The sequence below is a fragment of the Buteo buteo genome, chromosome 12 (assembly GCF_964188355.1).
Source record: "Buteo buteo chromosome 12, bButBut1.hap1.1, whole genome shotgun sequence".
NCBI classification, from domain to species: domain Eukaryota; kingdom Metazoa; phylum Chordata; class Aves; order Accipitriformes; family Accipitridae; genus Buteo; species Buteo buteo.
The window spans coordinates 26,930,829-26,954,147 of NC_134182.1; the positions used below are offsets into that span (position 1 = coordinate 26,930,829).

The 23,319-nt window shown below is 45.7% G+C and overlaps 1 pseudogene; it reads right to left on the bottom strand.

Moving 5' to 3' along the window:
* LOC142038098 (TOG array regulator of axonemal microtubules protein 2-like) overlaps positions 1–23,319 on the bottom strand; it is a 39,033-nt pseudogene extending 15,714 nt beyond the window's left edge.

Here is a 23,319-nt window from a genome sequence, read left to right on the forward strand (position 1 = left end):
TATGGGCTCAAGTCTACAGACTAATTCACAGCAGGAACTTGAGTCCTTCTGCAGCTCCATCTACTCAGGAGAACCCTAGCAGTTGGACTTAAGGCACTTCAGGATCCTGGAAATCACATGTAATTACAGCTGCAATCGGTGGGGTTTTACAGCATTCAGTGCTGCTCTGGAGTGATCCCTGCTTCCAAAAGGTTCTCCCCACAAGGGTAAGGAAGAAGCATCTCAGAGTCATGTGCTTCATTTGAAAGATACTTTGAAGGACAGACCAGTGATTCTTTCTGCTGGACTTAGTTGTGCCTGTTAATAAAAACGAACCATGTAAATGCTAGAAGTGCTTGTGAAAGCAAAATCTGGGACTGGAATGAAATGAAAGCTGAAAGATGTCTCTGCACATGACAGAGAGGAGGAAATTTCCTCAGAAATACAAAAGTGATATAAGAATCAGATGAGCTAAGCTGAAGGGGCTTCTCCTAACCCAGATATCAGAGTGGGAGAATCCGAGTCCTGCATATCTAAACAGAAAGGTTTGAAGAGTCCAACAACCCAAGGGGCATTCAAGCCTCCAGCGTCATTAAATATTAGATAGGGGGACTGATTTTCATGGAAATTAACTAAGTCTTACTGTCTTCTGCCAGCAAAGGAAAATTCAATGTATTTGGCAATCATGTAATAAGAGTACAAGGCAGCTGGTTCAGGCCAGAGACAAGTGCCAAGTCAGAAATATAGCCACAGATGTTAAGGAGCTGAGGTTGAGACCTCTCTGTTAACTGAGAGATGAGATAGTGAAGCTGTGTGCGACTGCCCTGCAAACCCCACAGCCAGGCCACTCCAAGCACCCAGTGGCTGCAGTGCAAAATTCCATCGGTGCACGGAGGCAACAGACCAATGGGCAAATTACCAAAACGCACACAGAAAGGAAGAAGGAGAAGCCATCATCAGGAAACACTGGAAAATAAAAACCTGCAGTCAATCCCCCAGGATGCTGGGGAGGAGGAGGAAGTGGGAGGAAGCTGGGAGGCAAAAGCTGCAGTGTTTAATTACAGCTTGGGCAGAGAGTTGGGCTGTGGCAAATCACCTGATTAGCGTCTCAGCTTCTGCATTTGTATATTGCATTATAATGACACCTAGCTCAAAGAGAAGAGATGTCCTACATACCAGTAAATATAGCTATATGTACAGACAGATCGTATAGATAGGTGACGTAGCTATTAGAAAAATGAGGTCTAAAAATAGTAATGAAGGCAGACACTGAGCACACATGTAAATGAATAAGCACATATCTACTTTACACCCCATGTACAAGGTACATGGGACACAATTAAACATAATGTTCTTACCTCCTTGGTAACTGCCAAGGAAACATCATGAAGTCTACAGAGAAGGACTTCTGAGTGGCAGATAGCCAGGCGTCTGACGCTGAAGAGTCCCTTCATCTTCTGCTCCCTGAAAGGCAATTACCAAAAAGATTGATTTTTCTCACCACCCAAGAACTAGGCAGCACCCTCTGAAATTACCAGGGAGTCAGCTCAAACAAACAAAGGCAGGTGCTTCTCATACAGGACTTACTTAAATCACGGAACTCGTTGCCACAGGATGCTGTGGCAGCCAAAAGCATACATAAATCCAAAAGGCAAATAGATGGTTTCAGAGGGGATGGGTTAATTTGTGGCCATTCAACAAGACAGCCTTTCTGAAATCCCTGGCACACAAAGGCCCTATGTCACTGCTTCCTAGAAGCTGGGACATTGTGCCATGTTTCCGTTTCTTGCACCCTCTCTGTACCCTGTCTCTGAGACACAGTCCTGCCTGGCTGTCACTGGGCATTTTCCCTCTTTGCCATCCCCAGAGGGCAGTTCAGGAGTGAGAGTCTGCACTGCCACTCCATAGCTGAGTTTGCACTCTGCAGTCTAGTCGCCATGTCCACCACCACCCCACTCCACCCCTGCTGCCAAAAAAAGCAGTATGTCCTAAGAGATTCCACACCTGGGCAAGAACAGCCAAAACGCTGGATTTTCCAGAAAAAGACTACTTAAAATAACACCCACAACAGCAACATGTTATTTAAAAGTAGTAAAACCACGTCTCTTTCAGCACTTTCTTTGTGAAGGACCTGAGCTACATGAAGGCACATGACGCATCATGGGTTCACCAGGGCTGCAGGGCATGACTAGGGACCCATCCCCACTGGGGTCCCTGAATGTAACCCGGACCCCACGCACCTGCAGCAGCTTTCCGCACCTCACAGGGCACCAGACAGGAGCAGGGAAGAGAAAGGGGAGAGGTGCAAAACAAAGCAATCGCACAAGGAGATGCATCATGGGAGATTTTTCATGGTTATCCCAGTATGAACAGAGCCCTAGTGAGTGTATGCTGACCCAGAAATCAAAAAGACAACCAGTATCACCTGAAATTTGTAGTGTCCTCCTGTCTGCGTCTAATTTCAGGACACACTGTGATTATCAACAAAACATCTTAGGCCCATATTAAGCAGCAAGGAGGAAAAAGTTTAATTCTAAAAGTGCAAGATTCCTGAAGGATTTTTTTTTTTTTTTCCTTATCTTTTGCCACGAGCCCTTCAGGAGAAATGACAGGCCGAGGAACTCTGCACCATGTCTCAGTCTGTTTCTCAGAAATAGGAACTCCCCGTAGGCACTCCTGGGACGTAGGTGCAGCAGGTCACAGGGACGCCCTGTCTCCTGCTGCCAGCAGCGGGAGCAGAGATAAATCCTTAATCAGTCCCACCTGGGCCAGTGACCTGAGGCCCCCAATCTCTAAACTCAAGACAGCTTCCATCATGCTTCTGGCTTCAGCCAGCAAATCTTGTGCCACAACTTTCTCTCTTCCCTGAAGATTTTTGTTTGCAGCTACATGGACCAGAAGACAAAGCTAGGAAACAGCATGGACCTGCTGCGGCTGTAGCACTGCTACAGACCAAGGCAAATAAAAGGCTGCTCTCACATCTTTATATTGTGACTGCTTTGGAGTGGTTTCACTAGTTCCCTTTGGACATCTGGGCTGTCTGGGCCCAGAGGCACTGGAAGTAATTGCTTCTAACTGAGCTTGACATTTAGAGGGAGAAAGACCGAACAGGGGGCTTTCTTACCAGTCATCACTGCTGAGCCACGTGAGCGCATCAAGCAGCCCCTGCTGTGGGTGAGGGAAGGGTCTGGCTTCCTCCGCGATCCCACCCTCTGGCTCATCTTCCTCCTCCAGGACGTCCAGAGCAATGGCTGGCAGCGAGATCGCTGTAAGGAGAGGGTCAGGCACCAGCTTCGCATATCCCCGGGCAAGGCACCCGGCCACCAAGCAGATTGCAACTTAATCTCCCAGCCAAGGTTACATACGGGTGCAAACCGGCATTGGTTCAGACTTCCCTGCTATCTGGCTCATTGCTTTCCCCAGCACCCAGACACCTCCGAGTCACCCCCAGCTGGGCACCAGCTTCTTGTGTAAACCTGAAAATTGCCCACACAGAGCCAGCTCCCGAGTCCCTATAGGTACCACAGCCAGCTTGCAGTTTCCTAGTGCCACCGAGCTCACACACTGGGAGCCAGTGCCACCCAGCGAGACTTGCTACCCCAGGAATGAGCTCCTGAAATATGCACATAACTCCCTGTATCACCTCCCTGTTACCTGGAGCACTGGGGACAGAGGCACCCTGTAACTTTGAGGAAACACCTCCAGCTGCCCCCAGTGAGCACCAAGCCTGAGTCCCACTGGGCTCGGGTGAATCCCCAAGGAGCAACCACCAGGGAACAGTGATACCTGACCCTCTAAATCTGACAGTGCCTCTGTTTCCATTTACTTCAAGTATTCTAGACAGCAGGCAGCTGAGTGCACACACATTTTAGCATACTATTGGGAAAGTAGTAGTTTATGGATTTTGCTATTTTCCAAGCGTTATGAATATTTACTATTTCAGAGGTACTCACTGGCTGTATTTTGAAGATGCTGAGGTGAAATTTATTTGTCATCAAATGTACTTGTTTGCAAACTGTGCAAAGCCTAAGCTTTCTCTTGTGGAAAAAAGCAATTTCTAGTGCAGATAGTTGTGACAAAAAAGCCTTCCAAATGTGAACCGAGAATAAAAATATGTAAATATAGATGCAAATTGTTGGCAAACGCACTCTCTTGATGATAAATATACAAGGTATAAAAAAAATCAGATGACAAATGCATTTGTTATGAAACCTATTTGTCATCAAAAGCACTGTAGGTCAAAAATTTCATGTCTTGCACTCAAAAGCTCATTTTCTAAAGTGTAGATGAAAACATCTGAGCTGTCTAAAAGTACTGAGTATAAATATTGCACAGAAACTAGATGAACTGCTATGGACTCTGTAGGGGTTTTATGCTACCTCACGTGTTCTACAAAGTATGGAGGATGGAGGAACTGTAAAATCAAAAACTATTCAGATGGGGACTAATTTGGATGTCACCAATATCACTGTCACTGACATCAGTGATGTCGCTGCATGAGTATGTAGATATACACATCTACATTCAATATGAATGGAGAGCCATGTCAGGCTAGTTCTGGTCAATTTTGAAAATCAGAGTAGCATCACTAGAAAAGAGCATTCAAAGTATCATTCCTAGCTCCCTTTTTCTTAACTCACACTACTCAGGATCATAACACGAGGTAGGCTACCCACAAAGGAGAGATGAGAATCACTATGGACTTGCTATCTGCTGTAGATTTATTGCAGGTAGCAAGCAGCCTGGGAGCACCAGGCAGCCTCTCCTGTATGTCATCTGCTACACACAGCCACTGTGTTTGGGTGGGGTGACAGAAGAGGCACTGCTTGTTCCCAGCTTGCATTGCAGGCGGTGGAATGAGAGAGGCTAGAAACCATTAAGCACTTTTAGGTGCAATAGCGTGATTGTACCAAGTCACTAATTTGCATGCAGAGACAACCCTTGCTGTGATAGCAGAAAAGCTGGCTGGAGAGCCAGGCAGCAGCACAGGCAGAGGGCCAAGATGGTGAGTGGCTAATTGATGATGGTGGTACGCATATGCGTACAGTTAGCACACCCTGCCAGAATTCACCGGCGCTCAGCCCTGCACTTACAGCTGCCTCCCAGCACCAGTGTTATATTTTGGACTATGGGTATGGGCAAAAGCTAGAGCTTAAGGCTTTACCACTACTTTATTCAGCTAAGCTTTCCAATGGATCTGTCAGCACTAATTGTTCCAGTATCGCCAAGCTGGAGTGGAACCAAAGCAAGTCTGCTTTCAGTCCTCAGGACAGGCTTTGGACCCAAGATCCTACCTGTGGTTGAGGAATGAGGCAGTTTGTGCTCATTGTGCAAGGAAAGAGCTGATGTGGGGGCTTCAGCAGAGGGGGCTCACCTGAGGACTTGCGTGGGAAGCTGCCACGCTCTCTGATGACAGGCACGCTGGGCAGTGAGGGCCTGTTGACCCGCTTCCTCAAGGCACTACCAACGCGCTCTCTACGTGCATTGCTCATGCTGGGGGAAGTGAACTCTGTCCCATTGACAGGCGGTGGCCCAAAACCTGCAGAGGCTGAAAAGGACCTTGTAAGTGAAGAGTGCTGGACAGGGTGGCTACAGGCTTGGAAAGGGCTAGAAAACTTGCTGGAGCTGGGTAACATCCCTTTGTTGTCCCAGACAACTCCAAGCATAAATAACAGTTGCCTTCTAATGTGGGACAGTGATCACAGAATCATAAAACAGTTTGGGTTGGAAGGGACCTTTAAAGGTCATCTAGTCCAACCCCCCTGCAATGAGCAGGGACATCTTCAACTAGAGCAGGTTGCTCAGAGCCCCGTCCAGCCTGACCTTGAACACCTCCAATGATGGGGCATTGACAACTTCTCTGGGCAACCTGTTGCGGTGTTTCACCATCCTGATTGTAAAAAACATCTTCCTTATATCTGACCTAAATCTACCCTCTTTTAGTTTAAAACTGAATGCAGTGATGCTTTCCCTAAGAATGAGGAAAACTCAGTACTGCTTTTCTTTCGCTTTCCTGTTTCAGAGGCTGGATAGAGAAGTTACATTTCTGGGGCTCCCACCTCAGCACTCCTCATCAGCACTTCACAAAATAATAGCAAGAAAAAGAGCAGATAACCTTGTCATTGCCCTTGGGCTGAGTGCTGACTTTTAAGTTCCCTGCCACTGCACTCGTGGTAGCGCATGCAGCAGTACAATCAGAGCCCGTCAGCTGCAATTAAGTCAGTAACACTGCTTGCTCATGTGGGTAAAACATAAGCACTGGCTAAGGGCGCCAGCATGGCTCTGCAATGCAAGCTCCTCAGCAAGGAGTGCTGTGACCAGGATAATCTGTCCTATCACGTGAGCAGGATCTTTTGTGTTTTAATTAGAAATGGTTTCATTTTGTTTCTTCCAAGTTGCACCTTGGTTGAAAAGCATTCTTTTGGACTCATCCATTCCCTTTTCCTGGAGGCTACTCTCAGTTAGAGAGTCTGCAGCCCCAATGTAGTTTGCAAGACAGAATTATCTAGCCTGAAAGACTTTGTAGAAGGGGGGAAGGTGATAATCCGTGACTGACTCAGGGTGGGCCACAGGCAAGACACTTCATACCTCTGTATTTTCCTTTGGAAAATGGAAATAAATTCTCTTCTAATTTCCACTTAGATGCAAGTGTAACAGCCTTCCAGTCTGATTTCATAGACACTTGCACCACTATGCAAATAGCAAGCAAGTGAACAAAAAGGCCTACAACTATAGCAACCACTTACTTTCTTCAGCTGCATCCCCAGGGTCAACGCTCTGTGTAGGGAGTTGCAGGGACTTTTCCTTTTCTCTCTCTTTCTCCTTCTCTCTCTCTTTCTCCTTTTCTCTACGCAATAGCTCCAGCTGTTTCATTCGCTTCTGGTCTATTTTCTTCTGAGCTGACTTAGACAAGGTAACACGGATCTAGCCGCAAAGGAAATACATCATGGGGCATAAAGAGAGATACACAAAGCATACACAACACCTCTTCAGGAACACAGTGGTATAGCGTCATAGTCTTTAATGCAGCTCCATATACATCCCAATAGTTTCAGAAGAACTCCTCCTTTCCTCACTGTGGCATACAATTACACCAAGTTATGTATAACACTTTACTACTGTAACTTTCCACTGGTCCAAGACACTGTTTCTCAATCTATGTCAGGAAGCCCTGCTCGATCTAAGAGAGTCAGGAATGCTCCGAGATGTAAGAAGAGCTCACATGACCAGCGAACAGGCAGTTCAGTTCCCTCAGGCCAGGGTGGGGGAACAAAAACTATCTGCAATAACTAGCAATGAGAGGTAATTTGCTGCTTCCTAACACTCACGGCCAGTAATTGCAGCTGCTTCTCACTTCCTTGCTTCTGAAGGATTCAGCTGCTCTCTGAAAACACATGAGTCCAAAAAAGGAGTCATGTGAAAACAAGTTGGAGAAACATTGGTCTTAATGAATAGAAAAATTGAGAATGAGAGGGCTGGGAGATACAGCAAGAAAGGTAACCAAGGAAAATTAAGCTCTCCCATTTTATTTTGCAGCCTTGCTTACACTCAATATTATAATCTTTGCTTCTGTGCTTCCAAGCATGCACTTTGCACATGTTCGCTGATGTGTAACTTGCTCTGCCATTCAGATGTGCTCTAAATTGGCCTTCGTACATAAAGAATGCTTCTGGCATAACCTTAGCGCCATCTCCCAACCAGTGACTTCTGTACCAGTGAAAATGCTCAAGCAGTTGCTCTGCAGCTTTCAAATGTATTCCCAAGAGAATCCACTCCCCAAGAGAGGAAGACTATGATTTTCAGTGACATTTTGTGCTAAGCACTGAACACTCACTGAAAAGGAAGCCTGCTCACCCCTGTCCTTAGCCCTTACCCTTCCATTGCTGTCCTTCAAGTCGTCGTCACTCAGAAGGGGAGCGCTCATGAGATGATCCATCTTCTCGGCCTGGCTGGGTGGGAGGCCAGTTAACTGGGGCACGGGTTCACATAAACGTCTGGGAGACTTCATGCCACCAACAGGTTGATGCTTGAGAACAGGCAAGACGGGTGCCAGAGTCTGGAGCTCTAATAAGACATGGATATAGCTTGTGTATGAGAAAAGCGAGGTACATATGACCTCTCCAAACAGATGGAGTACTACCATACTGCACTGGCAGCAGAAATGACATTACTCTGTTGGCCATCAGACTCAAACCTACTGCATGATAAAGGCCTCAGCCCTTGGCTTCTGGTGAACAGCTAGCTGTGTTTGATAGAGAAGAGCAGAGAGATGGAGATTGCTCTTGCCAAAAAGGTTCTTATCTGTTCCTATCCATTCTGATTTTAGTAAACATCCTCTTCTTCCTAGTTACTAAAAGAACTCCTGCTTTTTAATGGCTATATGCCTTTGTAGAGGTAAGAATCAACATTTCCTCCTCTTCGCTGGAATATTTTAGAGGGCATTTAGAGAAAAGCTTAGGATTGCTAGAGTGTTACCAAAACCAGAACTGTGTTCTTGAGGTTAGAGAATTCATTCTCCCCAAGGAGTTTCATTCCAAATTGCAGCAGATCAGCCCACTTTCTGGGCAGCCTGACTAAAGGCTGATTTTCTTAATGGGAACAGCACAGTGCAGCTCCTTCTGAAATACTCTCCAAACAGAGCTGTTAAAACTCAGAGAACTAATCATTCCTAACATGGCTTCACAGATGATAAAATCATGTGATAGCCAAGCAGGAAAAAAGGAATAACTTTCTTACATCAGGATTTTTTTCCCTGCAGAATGGTCAGATCAATAATAAAAGAGAGAGATGGTTTAACAATATAGCTCATTTCTAGTCCAGAATGTATCCAGCAAAACTGTCACCTTACTTAACTCAGCAGTACTTCTCCCTAGTTGCATTCAGCATACTAGCTGCATACCAGTAATAAAGGAATCATTCCCATAAGCCCGTTGGGAATGATTATTTGGCGGAACTAACACTGAGCTAAGGGACCAGTGGATCTTCTGCCTTCTTCTGCACCAGCAAAATTATTTGTTAAATTCTTATCTCTCCTATCACTACAAACCCACAGATGGCAAAGGGACAGCAATGGTGTCAGTGAGGTTTTCAACTTAAAAGTATTGGCTAACACAGATGCACCAGACACCACATTTTGTCTCGCAGAAGTCTTATTACTAGTAATAATGCAAGGTGGGGAGGGGGAGAAGCCAGTAGGCATCTCCTACCCCAGCCTCCGTTTGCAATACTGACATATGCAGATAGAGTAGGGGAAAAGATTTGTAATCATAAAGCTAGCATATGTGGTTTGAAGTAAATGAGTTGCACAGAGGAAACTTCAGTTCATTACTCAGGATTGAGTTTAGGCTTGTGCTTTAAGAGGATGGAAAGCTCAGATCCTGCATAGGCTGGATCCTTTTTTGAGTCTCTTTCTCTGGAAATGGAAAATTCACAAGGACTTCCTATCACACAAGGTTTCACTATTTCTCCCAGTGCAAAAAATAAGCAATATTGATGAATCTACTTCAGATCTCAAAGGGTTTGGTTCAGAAACTGCACCAATGGAAGGTTTTCTCCTTCAAGTGTAGGAGGAAGGAGTGGGAACATTTCTCATTTCATGTGAAATGCCTCATCTTTCTCTAATCTTCATGACATTAGAGAGTGTGCAGGGGGACAAAAGGTATGAGCATGAGGTAGAGGAATGTTTTCTTTTCCTACTGTGCATTTCCAGGGCCCCAAGGTACCCCTCCAGCTCCTGTCATTCATAACTCCATGCTGGAGTCATTTTCACTGGATCACCAGAGCACATTTCCCAGTGACTGGGTTCTGGGGGAGCCGTCTGAGCACACCAAGGAATTAAAAAAAGTTACAGGATGGTTTTCAACCAAACTTTCACAATGCCACCCATGGGTCAGGATTCCTATTGTCATTTTAGGACAGCCATGCCTTGTACCTACCTAGAGATTCAAGGGTCTTCTCTTCATTGCTTCTGCCTGATCTTGGCCTTAAGAGAATTGAGGATAAAAGAATATATGAAGAGATAGAAAAAGAAAGGGGGGATAGCATTAAAGGAGGCAAACTTTCTTAGCATGGTCGTTCCAATGAAGGAGCAAATGCAACCCATAAAACCAACAATATGCAAAGTTGATTAATTGCCATTAAACTTTCAGTTGCTGGAGTCACACAGAGCTCATCAAGCTCCAGCTGAAACACAGGAGTCATTCTTCAATTTGGGCCTTAAATATCCAATTTTGCTGTCTCTCCTTTTGGAGATAAGTGGCTCACTGTTACATACATCCTTCCTGAATCAGCAAGAGATGTTAAGCCAGTCATAAGTCTGTATTGTGGGCAGCTACCTTTATACTGCTGCAGAAGCCTAACTTTGCCTGGTCATGACTTCAACTGATGAGAGTATCTTGGTTACACATGGTAATACCACTGCTGTCTCCTGAGAAGAATATTACACCTCCCTGCTCTTTCAAGAAGAAAAAGGGGTTTTTCCAACTCAACTGGTAGGTAAGGATATTCAGATTGCGCTTTAAAAGCCATGCTGAAGCTTTTAAATTGGAACTATATTTCTATGACTCCTTATTTATTGTTATAACTAGGATAAGGTTGACAGCTAGATTTCCCCGTGCATATCCAAGCAAATATCTTTCCATCAGTTACAGCCCTGTAACTGTTCTCTAGCACCTTGCCCCCTTTGATCTTAAAACCATATGTAAATATTAAACGTCTATAGGATTATACATCTATAAACTGAGATTTACCTGGGCTCTCATTTCACAGTGAAGGCCCAGACACGACACAGAGAAGTTACGACTGACATTTACAGAAGCAGCATCTGAATTTGCAGGCAGCTATACAATAGCCAATATTTGCCTTAACATATTCTTGCAGGTACAGAAATTGGCAGTCAAAGATCACACACAAAACCAGATGCTGTATTCAGATCCATGGAATACAGTTCCCAAATGGCACCACAAAGATTACAGAATGAATCAGTATCAGAGTCCGGCAGAGGACCTGCTTTTAAGGTCCTCTTAAGTCCTGCTTCCTCCACACCCCCCCCACCCCTGCCCTTAGAGTGTATGATGTTGGTTTTGACATTGTGCTGGATCATCATATATAAGAAAAAATTGTGAATGCACAGAAGTTTGCGTAAACATATTGGAAAGCTGACTGTGAAAAACAACCTCAAGAGACAAGAAGTGTGAGGTGAATGGCATATTAGAGAGGCGGTCACCTTGGCTTACCTCATCTCCAGACCCTCTTGGAAAACCAGGTGCTGAGAGCTTGGAAGAGGCACTGCAGCACTGCCAGGAGCCCCATCAGATGGTCTTGCTGGCTTGGAGACAGGGGGAATCAAAGCCACTCTCATTGACTTCTTCCCATCTCCACCACTGCAAGGGAAGGGCAGCGGGGAAGCCTGGAAATAGTAGAACACAGCACTCAGCTTGAGCATCCAACCTTCCCCCTTTGATGTCTCAAAAAGTTTAGCCACGCTTTTAGCTAGGACTTGGCAGGAGAAGAAAAGTAAAGCTGGTGGAGCAGCTTGGCCTAGGATGGGCAATGGGAAGAAAAGTGGTGAGGGAGAGACCATGTCCCACACTGTTGCCAGGTCTCTCCCTTCGCTCACCTCTCTGGCAGTGGCTGCATTCCCACCTGACATCCGTCTGCTTGGCATAAGGATGTTCTGGGGTGCCATTGCCTCTATTAGCCTTTCTGATGGTATGGGAATGGGTTTAGATCACTATCCTCTCGCTGTCCCTAAAGCGCCTACCAGCCATTGCTGAAATCCAGCCAAGTCCCCACAAAGTCATTTTACACGCTGTCAAAACTTGCTTTTTTCAAGCCCGTAATTTTTTCTGCTCCTGCCCTTCCTACAGTCCCCAACCAGCCTTTCGGCCCAGATGCTAATGTGCTCTCAGGTTGCTTGGTTCTCTCCAGCTTCCACGCAATCCATCATCTCAAGCTCACTGTCATTTATGAAGTTCAGCAGAGCTCCCTACCCTGCTGCTCTGTGTAGGGTCTCCCTGCCTGCTGAAATTACTTCAGGCTCCCCATGCCATGGCTAGGAAGGGGGGTGGAGGGAGCAGGGGCAAACGCATACCCTTCCTTAGTATCCCATCATTCTTGTTACAGCTAAAGAGCCAAATCAGGACCTGTTCAAACTCCAGTGAAACCAACAGAGTTAACGTGAGGGATACATTTGGCCCTCTATCTGCAGGGCTGAAATAAAGTACGCTAGCCTTATATTAGGTATCCTGTTTACAAAAGCCGTTATTCATCTGCCTTCTCCTCCCCACCATGGCAAAACAAAAACAACTGCAGCTTCTGCCCCTCCTGCAAAGGCAATTGAGTAGATGGGGTCTGGACTCCATTCCCCATGGCCAGAATTGCCAGTTCCCATAACTTACCCCTGGGCAGACCCATGGGAGAGGATGAAGCTACACAGAAGCTGCTGAACTCCAGAAATATTATTCAAGATAACTGTGCAGAAGGACATAGCTGTACAACTCAAAAGCTGAGGCAACCTAAACTTTAGTTTGGAGGACTGCCTGCTCCAGCAAACATCTTTTTCCATCTAAAGCAGACAGAGCTGATATGAAAAGCCACCAAGACACTGGTGGGTCTGCAACAGTAACTGCAATGTACAGATGGTTCACAGGTACATGTATTTCACTAACTGTAGAAGGATATGCTTGACCAGATTAGACACATTTAGCTGCTCCGACTGGTTGCTGGTGTTTTTTCAATCATAAAACACAGCGGGAGCCATTAAAGAGCATAGAAACTATTTAAAGCCCTCTTCTCCCACTGATAGATGTTGAGGACATGAAGTCTGCAGTACACGTGTTGCAAAGACAGCCTGAAGCGTGATGTCCAGCTGAGCTCTTCCTTGGCTCAGCTGCTTCCCTGGGCTCACACCACAGGGGAAGAAGATCTCAGAGCTCTGCCTACAGGAAATAAACTGAAGATCCATCACATGTGATATGGCTTGGTTTCCTTACTTTATGTCCTTTTCCCTCTGACATCAACTCCTTGTTATTCCCATCACTGTCATCACAGCCTGTGTCGTTTTCCCCATGCTCCTGCTCTCCGTTGCTCATCCTGCTGGGCTCTGAGAAAGGAAGGCTGTTTGGGATGGGAGACGTGGACTTGGAGGTTACCAGGAGCCTCTGGGAAGGTGACCTAGAAACTACTGCCTTCAGGGTAACCCCCTCACAGTCACTGCAGTCAGTCAGGCCTGCAAAGTGGAGACACAAAGCGTAATAGAAGCAGCAATACAAACTTAAAGCACCTGAAGCTAGATATTTCATCGGACAGATTTCTTGGAAACTTCTAAATAACTGCACAGGGAAACATGCTCATGCTGGCAGCCACTTGAAGCAGGCCAGTGGACAATACTTTCCCACTTCCACAGAGCCACCAGAGGAACACCCTGGTCCTCCAGGCTCTTGTCAGGCAACAGGGAGCCCACGGACCTGTACTTACACAGAATACCTCTCCTGCACGTACACCCTTCTGCTCCTCTCCCTGCCCCACAGTTGTACACCCTTACAGCAACAGGAGGGCTACACAGGGGACCGAGAGCTGGGCAGGTTATCGCAGGGGGGCACGTGCAGGGGAGAAATGTTCACTGGGAATGTGCGCTACCTCTGTAGGCTGGGGAAAGACCCTTCTTTCCACAAGAGAGCATGCAGGCTCCCACCTTACCTCTCTGTGAGGCTAACAGGTCCTCAGACATCATCCTTGTCTTCAGCTTGTCCTTGATCTGAATGCTTTCCAGGGCAGCACTGCTCACATCCCTCTCTCGGGGGTCCTGGGTCAAGGCTTCGTGAGAAAGGCGGGGGAGACATCCTCCAGCCCCAGTGCTGAGGTCAAGCATGCTAGCCTTGCTGAACCAGCCAGGCACAGGAGAGATCGCCCTCGGGTGCACAAATTTCCTAACTCCATCCCCATACCGTGAACTGGGCTGCTTCTTCATCTGCGTTGTTAATATGGACTGAAAAGAAGCTGTAGATCAGGTAAAAGGGAACAAGTGAGTTAGCTGACCTCGCATATTTACAATCAGCCCATCTAATGAGTGAGGCATTCAACTTTTTTTTAATCATTGGGAAAGACCTTTCTTTCCACAAGAGAGCATGCAGGCTCCCACCTTACCTCTCTGTGAGGCTAACAGGTCCTCAGACATCATCCTTGTCTTCAGCTTGTCCTTGATCTGAATGCTTTCCAGGGCAGCACTGCTCACATCCCTCTCTCGGGGGTCCTGGGTCAAGGCTTCGTGAGAAAGGCGGGGGAGACATCCTCCAGCCCCAGTGCTGAGGTCAAGCATGCTAGCCTTGCTGAACCAGCCAGGCACAGGAGAGATCGCCCTCGGGTGCACAAATTTCCTAACTCCATCCCCATACCGTGAACTGGGCTGCTTCTTCATCTGCGTTGTTAATATGGACTGAAAAGAAGCTGTAGATCAGGTAAAAGGGAACAAGTGAGCTAGCTGACCTCGCATATTTACAATCAGCCCATCTAATGAGTGAGGCATTCAACTTTTTTTTAATCATTCAGAAGATCAGTTTGGTTTTAATTTTCATAAACTAGCATCAGTTTAATTCTTCTGAACAGCATTGAGCTAGCAAGCCAGGAGAGAGAGGTTGAAGGCCCCACTGGTACGAGGGAAAAAAAGATTCCCATTTCAGGACTTGGCTTCTGTGAAAGCTACCAATAGACCCACACGGTGCTACTGGTTATTTCTGGAAAGCATAAAGACATGTCAGCAAGTAGGCAGACCTTGCCAGTGTTTCTACAGCACCATCCCATCCCCAAGGTCTGATCTGATGGGCAAGCAGAGGAAGAACTGGGAATTTACCTATTGCAAGACCACATATTGATAGCAACGCTAGGAACAGAACTCACATCTCATTCCCATGCCAAATTTATAGCCAGTTGGGCCACAGGCCCTGTCCTGGCTGGCAGTAGTAGTGATTTGGCTACTGTTGATAAAGGAGAAAGCACAATGAACTAGTGACAGAGAGATGTGATGCCATGCATACCACTGGAGGAGGGCAGGATCATCTGCAGAGCTCTGCCAGCCACCTATTCTGACACGGAGCCAGCACATGAGGACTGACCTCCAAGGACCATTTCTCCCTGAAATCGGGGGGGGGGATTCCATTTGGCTGAGGCCACCATTGCATATTCAACCCCTTTCCATTCTCACCTTCTTCAGTGATCCAACTACTGCCACAAAACTGCAAGTTCGAATGCTTCCACCTCGCAGAGCTGTGTATCTGGGTTTGAATCTGGGAAAGGTCCCGTAGTACAGAGCAACAGAGGCGTGGTACTTAGCCTTAAAATAAGGACAGTACAAATACTCAAATTTGCAGCATTTGATATAGAGAGGTAAAAACAGACACCCTTTCTCCATAGAAGACTAACACACTGTGCTGGTTTTGGCTGGGATAGAGTTAATTTTCTTCATAGTAGCTAGTATGGGGCTATGTTTTGGATTTGTGCTGAAAACAGCCTCAGTAATACAGGGATGTTTTAGTTACTGCTGAGCAGTGCTTACCCAGAGCCAAGGCCTTTTCTGCTTCTCAGCCCACCCCACCAGCGAGGAGCTGGGGGGGCACAAGGAGTTGGGAGAGGACACAGCTGGGACAGCTGACCCCAACTGACCCGAGGGATATCCCAGACCATATGAAGTCATGCTCACCCTATAAAGCTGGGCGATAAAGAAGGAAGGGGGGCGGGGGGGGGGGGCGGGGGGAGTGGTGTTTGGAGTGATAGTATTTTGTCTTCCCAAGTAACCACTAGGTATGATAGAGCCCTGCTTTCCTGGAGATGGCTGAACACCTGCCTGCTGATGGGAAGTGGTGAATTAATTCCTTATTTTGCTTTGCTTGCACATGCAGCTTTTGCTTTACCTATTGAACTATAGCTCAACCCATGAATTCTCTCACTTTTACCCTTCCAATTCCCTCCCCCATCTCACCAGGGGCGAGGAAGCAAGCGGCTGTGTGGTTCTTATTTGCCAGCTGGAGTCAAACCAGGATACATACCAGCACTGACCCGCACTCCTGACCGCTACAACTGTCTGTTTGACTGCAGCCTAGTCTGCCTGGGGTGGAACGGCCATTCCAGCGCTACGGCAACGGAACGTTCTACTAATTTGCATACGTTTCTGTTGGTGGCCCAGCCAGGACTTACAGAGCTCTTTCCTTTCCTTTCAAAGGGCAGGCAACCCACAACAGTCGTTAGGATTTGGCAATGTCTAGGAAGTAGAAGCTTTCCAAAACTAGTTTGAAAGTCCTTTGTTTCTGTAATTCCCAGTCAATTTGGGGTTGGGGTTTCTTGGTTTGTTTATTTCTCATCACAATAAAGAAAGTATGAAGACACAAACAATGACTCACCAGGTGTTACACTAAAAGAAGGTTTGCACTTTGCATTAGATGTCCCCAATATTCAGTGGGCTTATTTGATTACTGTATTTGTATGATGCAAATTGTCCATCCAAACAGTCTCCTTGTAGGGTTTAGGGTTTATTTCCGCGGGGTCCGGACGATAGAACACCAATATGATGATTAAAGTCACCCCTTTATTGAGCCTAGCTGATCATTCTTGTACACTTCTCTAAGTTGTTTAGAAACTCTGATTGGTTGCTGCATGCAAGCATTTGGTGTCCACGCGCACAAGCATAAACGGTGATTGGTTACATCGGTACTGTCCACGCGCACAAACGTAAGATAAAGTTAGTTATACCCGCTCTGTACACGCGCATAAACATAGGACATAATTGGCCGTATTAATTAGAGCATGCAAGACTTGTCTTAGTCCAATTGGTCAAGATAAGCCCCTGAACTGAGGTTGGTTGTGCCAAGTTCCCTTTATCGTGGAATGTGCACCTGTGTTTTTCTAACTGGGATCTTTCTTTTTCTATCTTCTTGTTTAGTCTGTTCAAAGCCTTCTAAAGGCGTCTGGAACACTCTTGTGACCATGAGCCACCTTCAGGCCCGATAACTAAGTTCCATATAATTGAACCCTACATCTCCCCCCCCCCTTTTTTTTTTTGGTTTTTTTTTTTGTTTCAATTAACACAGCCTTACTTGATCTATCAATTAATTTTTAAACACGTTGCAACATACAAGGATGGACCATCTTGTACATTCTTGTGCCGTCTTGCTCCGCAAACTCAGCCCAGCAATCAGTAGGTGTCAGCTTTATGTAGGCGTCCCCACGGAGGCAGCTATGGTCTTGCTGTACACCAGCCTGATGCGCTTTGGAAAATCCCGGTATTTATATATTTGTAGAGGAACGGATTTTAGCACACGTGGCCAGCGGGTGCCAAAATCCGCCTCATCTGGAAACCTATGACGCATGCGCTCGCTGGCCAGGCGCGCTGCACGAGTCATAGCCATCTTGTCTATTTGTTCATGGGCTTTGTGATGCGGTTGCAATGCACTGAGAATTTTGATCTGTTATGTTAGCCAAGATGACCTACGCATTAGTTTTTGGCTGAGGTGGTATTCGTATTGCCACACCATCTATGATGCTCCGGATGATGATGATCATGTAAATTGAACAGAAGTCCATTGTGGGCTTGCACCTGTGAAAACACAAGCATAATCTCGCCCCAGGTTATTAATGAAAAAGTGGACTTCCCCATTGCTCTGTTTCTAGATTCTTAACTAAGTCAATGACCTTACCTCTAATTTTAGTTTTAACTAACTCACTCTTTTTTTTTTTTTTTTTTTTTTTTTTTTTTTTTAAAATGACTACATATCAGGGTATCTTAAAACTAGTTCCACACTCGGTTCTTAAGAGTAATGTTTCACCGAGTGCTGGCCAATATTAAATCATATATATATATATATATCTGCTATAAGAACTCTAAACTGCTTATTCTCTATACGATTAGGTATAGGTTAGTAGGTTAGTTGGTTAGTTAAATGTCTATTATAATGGTTACACACACAAAAAAAAAATTTTTTTTTTTTTTTTTTTGACTTTCCTTTCTACCCACTCGCACTAAGATACATATCTAAAGCCGGTATCATACTCCGCGTTTTTCACACGCATTCTTAATTTCCACATTGACTGCCGGTCTCCGTCGTGATTTGTCTAGTCGGTCTGTCTAGGGCTTCGGGACCTGCTGATGTCTCCGCTGCCTCTTGCTCTCGATCTTCTGAGTTGTTTGTGTCATCTGGTCACTCAATCCACGGCTTGACCCATTTTGCCGGTACCCAATGGGGCTGTTCGTTACCTGTGGAAACACAAGCATACCCTCTTCCCCAAGTAAATAATTTGCAAGGTCCCTGCCATTGCTTTAAAACTGGATCAAATACTGAAACCTGCGGCTGATATTTATCAACATTGTTGTTCTCACACATATGCCTATTAATTGGGATCTGATCCTCAGTGCCACGTGGCTGTAGCCAATTCAAAACATACAGTGCTTTACTTATTAATTCTTGAGGGGTACAATGCCGCATGTCTTCCCCTGTTTTTAAAATGTTTAAACGAGTCTTTAATGTCCGATGTGCTCGTTCAACGATAGCTTGGCCAGTAGAATTATGGGGTATGCCAAAATTATGAGCTACCCCCCACAGCTGTAAAAATGTTTCTAATGACTGTGCGCGATATCCCGGGCCATTGTCTGTTTTAATTTCTGTTGGTACTCCCATGGCCGCAAATGCTGCCAATAGGTGCTTAATTACGGCCTTGGCATTGGTTGATACATGAACAGTAGCCCACATAAGGTTCGAATATGTGTCAATAGATACATGAATGAAATTTTATCTCCCAAAACTGGGATACTCCGTAACATCTGTTTGCCAAATTTGCAATGGTGATAATCCCCGGGGGTTCACCCCTTGTGGTTGTAAGCTTGGAATATTCGCACAGTTTGGGCAGGCAGCAAGAATAGCTCTGGTTTGTTGTAAGGGAAGATTAAATTGTCTACTCAGCGCTTTTGCCAACTGATGGTAAAATTTATGGGATAGCAGCGCTTGCCCAAACAAATCAGGCTTGGGTGTATTAGAACGAACGTTTGCATTGGCTACTACCAGTCGATCTGCGCACGCATTACCTTCCACAATGAATCCTGGCAACGTTGTATGACTACGAATATGATCGATAAAAAATAAGTCTGTCCGTTTTTCTAATAGCATCCATAATTTCAAAAAATGTCATAAACAGCTGCTTATTATTTACAGTTTTTAGCAAGGACCTATGCATACGTTTGACTACCCCAACGACATACTGAGAATCCAAAATAATGTTGACAGGTGTTTTATCCCACCTTTTGAAAACAGCGCATACAGCTAATAGCTCAAGCACCTGTACTGACCCCTCTGGCAAAATGACTTCGGACTTCCAGGATCCGTCCTGAAGATACACAAATCCCGCTTTACCCGTTCTGCTGCTAGCATCAGTAAAAAACGGTAATGGCCTCCAGCGGCTTTTCGCTGCAAATAGAGCGTGGTTCCATTGTTAACATTGTTTTAAAGAATGGGTGAGGGGGGTAGTGATTATCCACTTCCCCCTTGAAGTCCAGCAGAGCTACTGCAAGACAGTCATTTTTCATCATGGCATTATTCACAATATCAAGTGACATAGGTAAAATAATTTTGTCCATTTGCCTCCCTGAAATTTGTATTGCCCTCACCCCTGCTTTTTGAATGCACATTCCCAGAGCTTCAATTCTAGTGACTACCGTTTTTGACATGCTAGCAGGCAAGAATATCCATTCTAGTATTACCAATGGGTTTTGTTTCTGTCGCTCATCCCACTGACCCAAAATTCCCACAACTTCCTTATCTGAGTTATATACATATAAATTCATGGGTAAATCAGGGATATATCTGCCAGACATAGATGATGTAATTTTTTGCTCAATTGCTGTCAAGGCTTGCTGTCCCGATGCATTTAGTTGTAGTACAGAAGTTAAGCTATTGCTGCCCCGCAATAAGTCCAGCAGTGGTTGTAAGTCTGTATTTGTGATACCACAATAAGGCCAAATCCACTGTAGGTCTCCGACAAGTTTTTGTACATCATGTATATTTCATATGTCTTTGTGTAGCGACAGCTTTTGTGGACAAACAGAGGCTTCCGCAACTTGCAAACCCTAATATAGTGTTAACGGTGTTCCATCTTTTTTAAACCTTGATCGACAGTCACTGGCTTTGTGTCCGAACTTGTCGCACTTGTTACAGACCCCAGGAGAGTTTGACTGACTGCTGTTAGTTAGTGCTGGCATAGATCGAGGCTGCGTTGCTATGCGTTGGGGGCACGCACGTCTCAAATGCCCCGGTTGACCACACCGATAACACGCTAAGGGGTCTTTGTGTGGGCCGCGGTCTCCTTTTCCCTGTTGCACTATCGGTCGTAATGCTACCGCAAGCGCTGCAGCGTGAGCTTCAGCATGTATTTTAGCTTTCTCTTGTTCCTGTATCAGAGGTAAGCGATTACAAGCCTCTATGACATCCACTAATGTAGCTGTACATGGAAGCGACGCAATGATTTGTCTGCATTTTGCATTCGCGTTTTGAATAGCTAAGTCCTTTCCGACCGCAGCTTTCGCTTTGGGGGTTAAGGTGGGCGACGCATCGACAGCAGTTTTTAAACGGTCAAGGAATTTCATGTACGGCTCCTCTTCCCCTTGTATGATTTGAGAATATGGTGGGACTGGTTTACCCACTTGGGGCACCTCTGAAATAGCTTCCAGAGCTAGTTGTTGTGCCAATTGTAAAATCTCTGGTCTTAATGCAGCCTGAACGGGACCAGTAGCAAACTGTCCCATGCCAAGTAACATATCAACACTGACAAATGCAAGTGGATTTTGTGCCCCAGCATCTAAATTTCTCACCTGGGCTTCTTCTGCTTTCTGTCTCCACCGATCATGAAACAGCAACCTCTGAGTTGGTTCAAAGAACATTTCCACCAAAATCTTTATATCCGCTGGCACTAAGGTTTGTGCCTTAAAAAATTGTTGTATCATTTGTTGTACATACTTATTGTCTATTCCATATTGCATGATGGCTTTTTGCAGTTCTCGAACTGTTTTCCAGTCCAGAGGCGCTCATTGTTGCTTTCCTCCTGGTTCAGTGAACACGGGAAATGATCCGATAGTAGGTGGCAGTGTTATTCCTTCTATAGTGGCTTGTTCAATAATTCCGCGCCAACGTTGTCCCGGCGAAAAAGACGGATCGCTGGGTGGTGGTGGTGGGGGTCCTGCCCGGGCTGGTTCCGTGTTTTGTAAGGGCGGGTCTGTTAGCCGTCACATTCCTTTGTATCTATCCTCGTATCTCTCTTCAGACCCTTTTCCCTCATCAGGCATTAATTCCCCTTTTTGTACACACAGGTTAATCAGTTCTTGCGTTTTATCCTTGAGGGATTTTTCTTCCCCATTGCCCACCATTTTAGCAAAAGAATCCATACTTTCCACGATCGCAGTTACTGCTTTCTCATATTTCTTTCTCGTCAACGGCTGCCCACCTTTACCCCCGTCTCTTTTCCGCATTTCCTCCAGCAATTCTAACATTTTCTCTTTTTGCTCTATTATTAGAGTAGCCAAGTCCTTGTTTGCATTATTTGAATCAGGGTATATGCTCGGTATAATTTGTTCATGTTGAACGGTGGTACCTGGGGGCTGTTTTCTTGTAGGTGGATTTTTACTCAGTCCCTGATTCTGTAGGGTTTCCTTTAATTGTACGGTTAGGGAGGCTTGGAAACTGTCAGATTGCTGATTAATATCGGCAGTCCCAGGGAGTGGAGCAGAAGTCAAGGGCACAGGAGCACGCGGACAAGCTCCAAAAAGTCTCTCTCGCTGCATTATGTTTTTCTCCCCGCTTTTCCCTTTCGCTTGCGGTTGGAGAGAGAGAGCAGCAAAAGCAGACGCAGATGCTTTACGATCTGCTTTCATTTCTTGCAGAGTTGTCTTAATCAATTTCCATAAAGTTGCAAGACCTTTAACTTCTTTAGACCCGTCACTAATTTCATCCCATAGGGAGGTTCCGATAGCTTTCCAGGTACTAAGTTCAAAAGCCGTACCAACACTAATTAAAAGGTTTCTGTCCTTTTTAATATCTGTCTCTGTTTTTTCAACCAGCCTCATAAATATCTTTCCGGCTGCCTTTTCTTTCGCAGATGCTGCGATACCCATGCCGCCCTTTTTACCAACGTAAGCTTACGATTTACCTGCTTCTCCCGAGCAGTGTTGTCCTGCTTCTCCCGAGCAGTGTTGTCCTGCCTCTCTCGAGCAGTGTCCGGCGCTGTCTTTCAAGCCACCGTGGTCCGCAGCAATTCCCCGCCTTTTCAGTAGCATTGCCTCTTGTTCCTCTTCGGATCACGTCGGGGTCACCAAATGCAGGGTTTAGGGTTTATTTCCGCGGGGTCCGGACGATAGAACACCAATATGATGATTAAAGTCGCCCCTTTATTGAGCCTAGCTGATCATTCTTATACACTTCTCTAAGTTGTTTAGAAACTCTGATTGGTTGCTGCATGCAAGCATTTGGTGTCCACGCGCACAAGCATAAACGGTGATTGGTTACATCGGTACTGTCCACGCGCACAAACGTAAGATAAAGTTAGTTATACCCGCTCTGTACACGCGCATAAACATAGGACATAATTGGCCGTATTAATTAGAGCATGCAAGACTTGTCTTAGTCCAATTGGTCAAGATAAGCCCCTGAACTGAGGTTGGTTGTGCCAAGTTCCCTTTATCGTGGAATGTGCACCTGTGTTTTTCTAACTGGGATCTTTCTTTTTCTATCTTCTTGTTTAGTCTGTTCAAAGCCTTCTAAAGGCGTCTGGAACACTCTTGTGACCATGAGCCACCTTCAGGCCCGATAACTAAGTTCCATATAATTGAACCCTACACTCCTTTTTTCTGCTTCATTATTACACAGGTTTATTCCCTACTTTCTTTACTGCAGAGACACTCAAAACCAACATAAACATGGCCTGCCTCAAAAAAGAATTTCTCATCTTGGCTGTTCCTGAAAATTCAAAATTATACACAGCATGTTTCCCTACCCCTTGTCCTGACCAATATCCTCCCCACTACGCAGCCTCTGAGGCTGGGCTCTCAGCATGAAGATGCACTTGTACAGCATGAAGAATAGCTGCTGCACTTGCCAGCATCTCCAGGGTCTCGTGATCAGCGCTTTGAATGCAGGTTTTGTACACGCTCTGCCTCCCTGAGCCGAGCAGCATTCCTGGGCAGTGGCACGGCCGCTGTAGGCGAACATCTTCCAGGCAAAGGCTGCAGGAACGGGATTGCAACAAGCCCTGGATGAAGAAGTCTCCGGTCTGCTGCAGCCCTTCACCTGCTGCGAAATCATCTTGTGTTTCCAT